The following is a 9,204-nucleotide window of genomic DNA, read 5'->3' as shown; positions in this document are numbered from 1 at the left end:
AAGATGGAGGTGCAGAGAAGAGGCTCGGTCGGTCGGTTTCCTAGCACATCTCTAGGGATTTCTAGATTCCGCAGGCTGGTTGCAGAGGAAAGAGAGGCTGCTAGATCGGTGTTCCTCAAACTCATCACCTTTAAAGTACAGGTAGCCCTGGACTTAACAACAGTTCATTTAGGAACCTTCAAAGTTATAATGACAATGAAAAAAATGACTTATTTGGAACTCACTAACAGACTCTGTAGTATCATCACCTAAACCCCCAAACTTTACCCTTAGACCAGGGGTAAGCAAAGTTGGCTCTTCTATGACATGTGGACTTCAACTCCCAGAATTCCTGAGCTAGCATGATTGGCTCAGGAATTCTGGGAATTGAAATCCACATTGCCATGGTTACCGACTCCTGCTTACATTACCGGGGAAAATAGTGCTGTAATTGTCCTTTGCCAAGTTTTTATTTACTCTTTGCGAAACTGACAGAAGAATCCATCTCACGTGTAACTTGCATCATGTGATGCAACCAACCGGCTACTCGGTGGTCATATCCATGTACAGTTCTTGGCAACAGTATACAAATTATTTGCCACTGCTGTCTTCTGAGGGTTTTTCTTCCCTTCTCTGCTGTCTCCTCTAGAACTATTGAGATTTCCACCAGGTGACTTGCTTAGACTAGTTCTTGCAATTTTCTTGGTATATTTTTCAGTAGTGTGCCATTGCTCCCTTACTATGGTTGAGAGGGCGTAACTAGCCCAGTGCTTCTCAAATAGTGGAGTGGGGTCCCTTTGAGGGACGGAACAATGCTAGGGGGGAGTGCATATGACCCCGAGGAACGTGGATGGTCCCTCTTTGTGGATTCCTCCAAACGGGGAGCGTTTTCCCAGTTGCACGCTGCTCTCAGCCCAGAACAGAAGGTGACCAGGGGGACGGGGCAGCTGCATGGATTCTTCTTATTCTTGGCGGGCGCCGCAGTAACCATGAACAGTGTGGAAAACCTCAGCTGGACAAGGCGGAGCATCCTCTACAGCTGGGCGAAAGCTTTGAATGGCGCTCTAAAGCTTCCTTCACACCAGGGGTAAGCAAAGTTGGCTCTTTTATGACTTGTGGACTTCAACTCCCAGAATTCCTGAGCCAATCATGCTAGCTCAGGGATTCTGGGAGTTGAAGTCCACATGTCATAGAAGAGCCAACTTTGCCTTCCCCTCCCTTAAACTATCCACTGTTGACGTCACCTGATTCCTAAAAGGTCAATAAGGAGCGTGCATAAGTGCACCAGCATGCATTCTGTCCCCTGTCCCAATGTTTCTTTTATTTTTTACTAGCATCGAGTCTTCGGAGAGGGGCGGCATACAAATCTAATAAATTATTATTGTTATTGTTATGTATATGAATATTATTATATCTAATGTTTCTTCTTAGTTTTTTTCTTCTTACTAGTATCATGCATATGAATATTATTATATATTTACATACCTCCAATATGTATTTGACAAAAACAAATAAACTAAAAAAATAAATAAATAAACTTTGGGGGGGGGAGAAAGAAAAAATTGACTTATGACCATTTTTCACACGGGCAACTTTTTTGGGTACATATTTTTTATATTTCTGCACCTTAAAACATACATAAATGAAAGCATATATCATCTTAATCATATCTAAGAATACATAAGTGTATCTATATTTTTATATCTAAAAACATCTTACATAATAAATTCATAGTTTCAAAAACCGAGTTGTGTCTAAAAACAAAAGAAAGACTAAATCAGTTTAAAGCAGTGATGACGAACCTTTTTTTCCTCGAGTGCCAAAAGAGCGTGAGTACACACTATCACGCATGTGCAAGTGCCCCCACCCATAAATTCAATGCCTGCGGAGGGTGAAAACAGCTTCCCCCACCTCCTGGAGGCCCTCTGGAGGCCAGGAATGGCCTGTTTCCCAACTTCTGGTGGGCTCAGTAGGCTCGTGTTTCACCCTCCCCAGCTCCAAAGGCTTCCCTGGAGTCAGGGGAGGGTAAAAATGCCCTCCCCCATCCCCCCAGAAAACTCATCTTTGCCGCCAGGCCTGGGGCCGCTAGGTCTCTCCCCCTGACCAGCGAGTGTGTTTAGAGTGACTTATTGAGTGAATTGAATGTTTTTAAGTTTTTAGGATATTTTAAAAGTCTTTTCATCATAATTAATTGGATCAAATTGTTTTACTATGTATTCTATGTTTGTTGTGAGCCGCCCTGAGTCCACGGAGAGGGCCAGCATGCAAATCCAATAATTAATTAATTAATCAATCAATAAATTGATCAATTGATTGATTGGTTGGCTGGTTGGTTAATTAATTAATTGATTGATTGATTAATTGTACTTGGAACAAAGGATATTAAACCTTAACCTTACTACATCCTTGTTTCTCAATCTTGGCAACTTTTAAGATGTCTGGACTTCAACTCCCAGAATTTTCTAGTCAATATGATGGCTAGGGAATTCTCGGAGCTGATCCACATGGCTTATACTTGCCAAGTTGACAAACATTGGACTAGACCAGTGATGGCGAACTCTTTTTGGATTGCATGCCAAAACGTTGTGTGTGCATGCGCTAGCACACGCGCATGTGCCCACACCCATTTCCTCCCTCCCGTGCATGTGCACCCCTTGCGCTACCCCTGTGCATGCGCACAATCCCCCCTGCACCGGTGCATGTACACAGGCCACACTGAAGCCTGGGACGGTAAAAAACAGCAAAAATGGACTTTCGGTTTGCCTGTTGTGCTGTTTTTTGCACTCCATAACCTTCAAGGAAGCTTCCGGTGTACACAATGGGCAAAACAGAAGTCTGTTTTTCCAAATTTCTGGTTTGTCCGTTGGGCTGTTTTTTGCACTCCATGAAGCCTCCAGAGGGCGAAATGGCATTTCCCAAGGCCGAAAATCAGCTGCCTAATGCACACATGCGTGCTGGAGCTGACATAGGACAATGCCTCGAGGTTTGACTACTGCAATGCTCTCAACATGGGGCAACCTCTGTTCGGAGTGTTCGGAGACTTCAAATCGTCCAGAATGCAGCTGCACGAGTGGTTATGGGCCTTCCAAGGCATATCCATATTTCACCACCACTCCACGGACTGCATTGGCTGCCAATTAGTTTCCAGACACAATTCAAAGTCTTGGTTATCACCTACAAAGCCCTACATGGCATCGGACCAGATTACCTCCAAGACCGCCTTCTGCCGCATGAATCCCAGCACCCAGTCAGGTCCCACAGAGTCAGCCTTCTCAGGGTCCCGTCAATCAGACAATGTCGTTTGGCAGGGCCTAGGGGAAGAGCCTTCTTTGTGAGGGCCCCGGCCCTCTGGAAGCAGCTCCCCCTGAGATTCGCACTGCCCCCACCCTCCTCGTCTTCCATAAAAGTTTAAAGACCGATTTATGCCACCAGGCTTGGGGCCATTAGATCTTAGCCCCCTGATCAACAAATGTTTAGTATGTTTGGTTAAGTGAATGGTGATGATGTTTTTTTAAAAAATCATATTAGAGTTTTTAAGTTTTTTTAGTCATATAAATTGGATTTTTAGATGTATTGTTGTGTTGTTCAGATATGTCATTGGAGAGGGGTGGCATACAAATCCAATCAAGAAAGAAAGAAAGGGAAAAAAGAAAGAAGAAAGAAAGAAAGAAAGAAAGCCATGTGTGCCAAAGGTTTGCCATCAAGAGACTAGACCATAAGTAGATAAAAAGTCCAGGGGAAAAAAATAAAGGCCAACCACTGTACTACTTCAAAGGAATGTTTCATTTTCACAGCTTTCATCTGCCTTTTTGTTGGTTGGATTTTTTATTTCTTCGGCATGCTTGTTATCAGCGGGGAAGGGGGGCATGGACATTTGGAATGGGGAAGCCAGCTGGTGTGTAAAAAATCCATGAGAACTGGAAGGGAGGTTTGTACAGTACTCATTAATTATGGTGAATACTGAGTGGAATTGTTTATACTTTGTCAAAGTCAATCGTTCTTAGATATCTGAAGAGATTACCCATAACATCATACTGGGGTGTTGATTGGACTCTGAGAGCTGGGAACCCTGTGGGGAGGTATTTGGGGTGTGTAACCTTCGTGTATTTTGAATCAGATCTTGCTTTGTGTCAGTGTTCTAAATAGCATCTGAGAAATAAAACAAGTCCCAGTCCAATTCTCTCAATCAGTGCTTGATTTATTAACAGAACCATGTTAGCTACGCCATTGTCATTCCGATTCTGAGTCCTTCCCAGAATCCCACCTAGGTTAAGTTTCATCTTACATCCCCCACACCCACAAGTTCATCACGAGAACTAGTCTGTGTGCAGGGGCTTATCAACTTCCTCTCCTCTTCAGTTGAGGGAGAACAAACGGCGGCCTTGGCTTGGAGAAAGGAATCTTTGGTTGTGTCTAGTAACTTTCCCCTCTGACTACACACTACCCCTCCCATCCCCCCTTGTGTTGTGTCAGGCTGAACTCTCTAACTGCACATGAAGACTTTGGCCTCATTTCAAACTAGCAAAAAATACTCTTCTCTAATTCAATGGAGCTGGGGGGTTTCTTTCTCGAGTTTTGAATGGAGGCAAAACCTGACAGTCTATTCACTCTATTCTTAACATAGAGGTCTACTGGAAATAATACATTAAGTCATCATATGTTGTCTTGATTTAGTGTTACATGTTGCCCACATCCAGCCCTTGTGACTTGCAAACTGTAATTTATGGTTTAGCGCAGTGATGGCGAACCTATGGTACGGGTGCCAGAGGTGACACACAGAGCCATACATGCTGGCACGCGAGTCATTGCCCTAGCTCAGCTCCAACATGCATTTGTGTGCCAGCCAACTAATTTTTGGCTTGCATAGAGCTCTGGGGGGGTGTTTTTGGCTTCCAGAGAGCCTCTGGGGGGATGAGGGAAGGCGTTTTTACCCTCCCCTCAGCTTCAGGGAAGCCTTTGGAGCCCGGGGAGGGTGAAATATGAGCCTACTGGGCCCACCAGAAGTTGGGAAACAGGCCATTTCAGGTCTCCAGAGGGCCTCTAGAGGGTGGGGGAACCTGTTTTCCCCCTCCCAAGGCATTGAATTATGAGTGTGGGCACTCACGCATGTGCACACTCTTTTAGCACCTGAGGGAAAAAAGGTTCGCCACCACTGGTTTAGGGCAGAGGTCCCCAACCTTTTTTGCACCAGGGACCGGCTTTAAGCTAGACCAGTTTTCCATGGCCCGGTGGGGGGGGGGGGAGCTAGCTGTCAGCGGCACCGTAAAAGGGGCGATCAAGAGAGGAATGGATGAATGGACGGAGGGTGGGAAGGAAGGAAGGAAAGAGGGAAGGGACAGGAACAGAAGAAGGGTGCAAAGGAAGCAAGGAAAGGTGTGAAAGGGGAGAGTAAGAGAGGAAGGAGTGAAAGAAGGGAATGAGGGAGGAAAGAAGGGAGGAAGGAAAAGGAAAGCAAGAAATGGAGGGAGGTAAGGAAGGAAAGAAAGAAAGGGGGAAGGAACAAAGGAAGGAAGCAAGGAAACTTATGAAAGGGGAGAGTAAGAGAAGAAGGTAGGAAGGAGAAAGAAAAGAAGAAATAGAGGAAGGGAAGGTAAAAGAGAGAAAGAAAAAGAGCAAGAAAGCAAGAAAGAGAAAGAAAGAAAGAAAGGCAACTTCAAAGAAAGGCTCACTGAGCATCTCTCACTCTCTCTCTTTCTATCCCTCTTTCTTTCTTTCTCTTCCTTTCTCTCTCTCCTCTTCCTTTATCTCCTCTCTCTCTCCCTCTCTCTTTCTCTCCCCCCTCTCCCCCTTTCCCTCTCTCTTTCTCTCTCTCCCTCTCTTGCTATCTCTCCCCCCTTTCCCTCTCTTTCTCTCTCTCCCTCTCTTGCTATCTCTCCCCCCTCTCCCTCTCTCTTTCTCCCTCTCCCTCTCTTTCTCTCTCTCCCCCCTCTCTCTTTCTCTCTCTCTCCCCCTCTTTCTCTCTCTTCTTCTCACTTTCTCTCTCTTGTTTTCTTTCTGTCTCTTTTGCTTTCTCTCTCTCTCACTCTTTCTTGTTTTCTTTCTCACGCTCTTTCTCTCTCTTGTTCTCTCTCTTGCTATCTCTTTCTCTCCCCCCCCCTTTCTCCCACTCTCTCTTTCTCACTTTCTCTCTATCTTGCTGTCTGTTGCTCTCACTCACTCTCGTTCTCTCTCCGTTCTTCTCAGCGGTGACGCGCGCACGCACGCCCTGCCCGCCTCACCTTTGCTGAGAGCACTTTCGTCCCGGGCTCTCAGCAAGGGGGTTTGCAGGAGAGGCGGGGCCGGCGAAGGTGATATTGAATGTCGGGGGCGCACGGGCAGTTGCGCGCGCTCCCTGTCTCCCTGCTAGCCCACTCGGAATATTCAAAATAAGAAAAGCCTTCGCCGGCAAAGGTTTTTCTTATTTTGAATACTCCGAGTGGGCTAGCAGGGAGATAGGGAGCGCGTGCAACCGCCCGTGCGCCCCCGACATTCAATATCACCTTCGCTGGCCTCCGCTGAGAAAAACCTTTGCCGGCAAATCCTCTTGGCGTCAAGGAGGCGCAGCGGCGGGCGGAGAGAGGGAAGGGGGGGCAGCGGCGTCCCTCCTGGCCTTGGCGGGCCGCCCGACCCTCCCCACCTCCTGCAAACACGGCGGGCGGCGGGGGGGAGAGCGAGGAGCCGGTTCCGGCGGGCGCGGGGCTTGGCTGGCTAGCGGGGGGAGCGCCGCTGGTGGTGCGGAAAGGCCGAGGGGGCCCTGGCGCCGCGGACCGGCTGAAAAACCCCAACGGCCCGGTCCTGGTCCGCGGACCGGCGGTTGGGGACCTCTGGTTTAGGGTATCATGCAACCCAGCCAGTAGTGACTTATAAAATATGGTATGTGGTCACAAAAAGAATTGGCTGATTCCTAACTCCACCAATTTAGCCAGACTGTTTAACAATAGTTTATTGAATCACTGAAAATGGCACATTTCACTCAATGTTCCAACTTAAAAAGTTGCAGACTACATTTTGACACAGTGTGTTGACTTATTTGAGCTTAGAGTAAACACTGTTAAGATTTACATTAAGGGGGTTGGATACAATTTTTAGGCAATCTCTTCTGCCTTAGCACATAATTGTTTTTCAGCCCTTGATGCCAGCGTTGTTCATAATCTGTTGTCTTTAGAATGTTTGTTTCCCATCCTAAGAATTTTGCCCTGAAATTTGAGGTATAATGGGAAAAAAGGCTTGTTCTCTGATAAGAGGTCATTTATCTCTTGCTATTGAGCAGCAGCACAGTTTCACCATTTGATGCCTTATAATGCTCTGGGCTGCAATTGCTATATTGGACCAGCTAGTACCACAATAAAAAAAGAATTGTAGCCCCAAACAGTTGAGATACAGCCTCATTATAATGCAAATGATGTTTTCTGCCTTATGAATTGTTGTATCAAGTGTTAAAAGGACAACTGGTGGTAGTGCCCCATATTCACCCTCTCTTGACCACTATTCAGAGAAATCACCTGCTTTAAATACAGTCAACTTCTTTCTCCCATCACAGTTCAGACCCCTGAGAATTATTATAAGGGTGCTACTTCAGTCACTTTACATATCTCCAAACATGGCAACTTTAAGAATTGTGGGCTTCAACTCCCATTCATGGCTGGCTGAGGAATTCTAGGAGTTGAAGTACAACATCCTCATTCGGCTGTGGCGAGGAGGGTGTTTGCCCAGGTTCGCCTGGTGCACCAGTTGCGGCCCTATTTGGACAGGGGGTCATTGCTCACAGTCACTCATGCCCTCATCACCTCGAGGTTCGATTACTGCAACGCTCTCTACATGGGGCTACGTTTGAAAAGTGTTCGGAAACCAGATCGTGCAGAACGCGGCCGCGAGAGCCATTGTGGAGCTTCCCAGATTCGCCCACGTGTCTACAACACTCCGTGGCCTGCATTGGCTGCCAATCAATTTCCGGTCACAATTCAAAGTGTTGGTTATGACCTTTAAAGCCCTACATGGCATTGGACCAGAGTACCTCCGGAACTGCCTGCTACCGCATGAATCCCAGCGATCGATAAGGTCCCACAGAGTTGGCCTTCTCCGGGTCCCGTCGACTAAACAATGTCGTCTGGCGGGCCCCAGGGGAAGAGCCTTCTCTGTGGCGGCCCCGGTCCTCTGGAATCAACTCCCCCTGGAGATTAGAACTGCTCCCACCCTCCTTGTCTTTCGTAAACTACTCAAGACCCACCTATACCGCCAGGCATGGGGGATTTGAGACATCTTTCCCTCAGGGTCCTTATAATTTATGTTTGGTATGTATGTGTTGTCTGGTTTTAATATGATGGGTTTTAGTTATTTCTTTTAATACTAGATTTGTGTCACTATAATATTGTTTTTATCATTGTTGTGAGCCGCCCCGAGTCTTCGGAGAGGGGCGGCATACAAATCTAATAAATAATAAAAATAAAGTACACAAGTCTTAAAAATTGCTAAATAACCTCCCCCATCCCTGCTCTATACCAATGTTTCTTAATTTTAGTAACTTTAAGATATTAAGATGAGAACTCCTCAGTCAGCATGTTGGCATTCAAATTCATCTTATCCAATATTTATCTACATAATTTAACCATTAAAAAACATTAATATTGAAATATATTAAAATATCCTTCTGAAATAGTTTCCTTGTGAAGTTACACCACTGAAAAAATGATGTCCCAGTCCTTACACTTACAGTGTGTCTGTCCCAGCACCTCTATGATATTATGATCAAAATTCAGAAGCTTGGCAATCAGTTTTTACAAAGCTTGGAATATCTGGGGTCATGTGGTCACAATTTGTGACTTCCCAGCTGGTTTTCAGCAAAGAAAGTCAATGGGGGAAACCAGATTCACTTAACAACTGCAAGGATTCACTGTGATAAAAAAGGTAATAACATTGGGCATGTTATTACCTTTTAATTATCTGTTATTACCACAACAGATACAAGCTTAATATTAACCGCTCCAAACTTGACTGTAAAAAACATGACTTTCGTAATCGAGTTGTCGAAGCGTGGAATTCACTACCGGACTCTGTAGTATCTTCCCCTAACCCCCAACACTTTACCCTTAGACGATCCACGGTTGACTTCACCAAGTTCTTAAGAGGTCAGTAAGGGGCGTACATAAGTGCACCAGTGCCTGCCATCCCCTGTCCTATTGCCTTCCCTATATCTCCTATATCTTCTCTTCTATACCTATATCCTTTTCTGCTATTCTCTCATAGTAT

The 9,204-nt window shown here is 45.8% G+C and overlaps 1 protein-coding gene across 2 annotated transcripts in view; it reads right to left on the bottom strand.

Annotated features, from left to right (window-relative positions):
* The window catches only part of LOC139155235 (linker for activation of T-cells family member 1-like), a 126,519-nt gene that overhangs the window by 74,384 nt on the left and 42,931 nt on the right, over window positions 1–9,204 (bottom strand). The window lies entirely within an intron of this gene.

The sequence above is a fragment of the Erythrolamprus reginae genome, unplaced genomic scaffold (genome assembly GCF_031021105.1).
Source record: "Erythrolamprus reginae isolate rEryReg1 unplaced genomic scaffold, rEryReg1.hap1 H_1, whole genome shotgun sequence".
Taxonomy (NCBI): Eukaryota; Metazoa; Chordata; class Lepidosauria; order Squamata; family Dipsadidae; genus Erythrolamprus; species Erythrolamprus reginae.
This window is presented reverse-complemented; position numbering and strand designations above follow the sequence as displayed.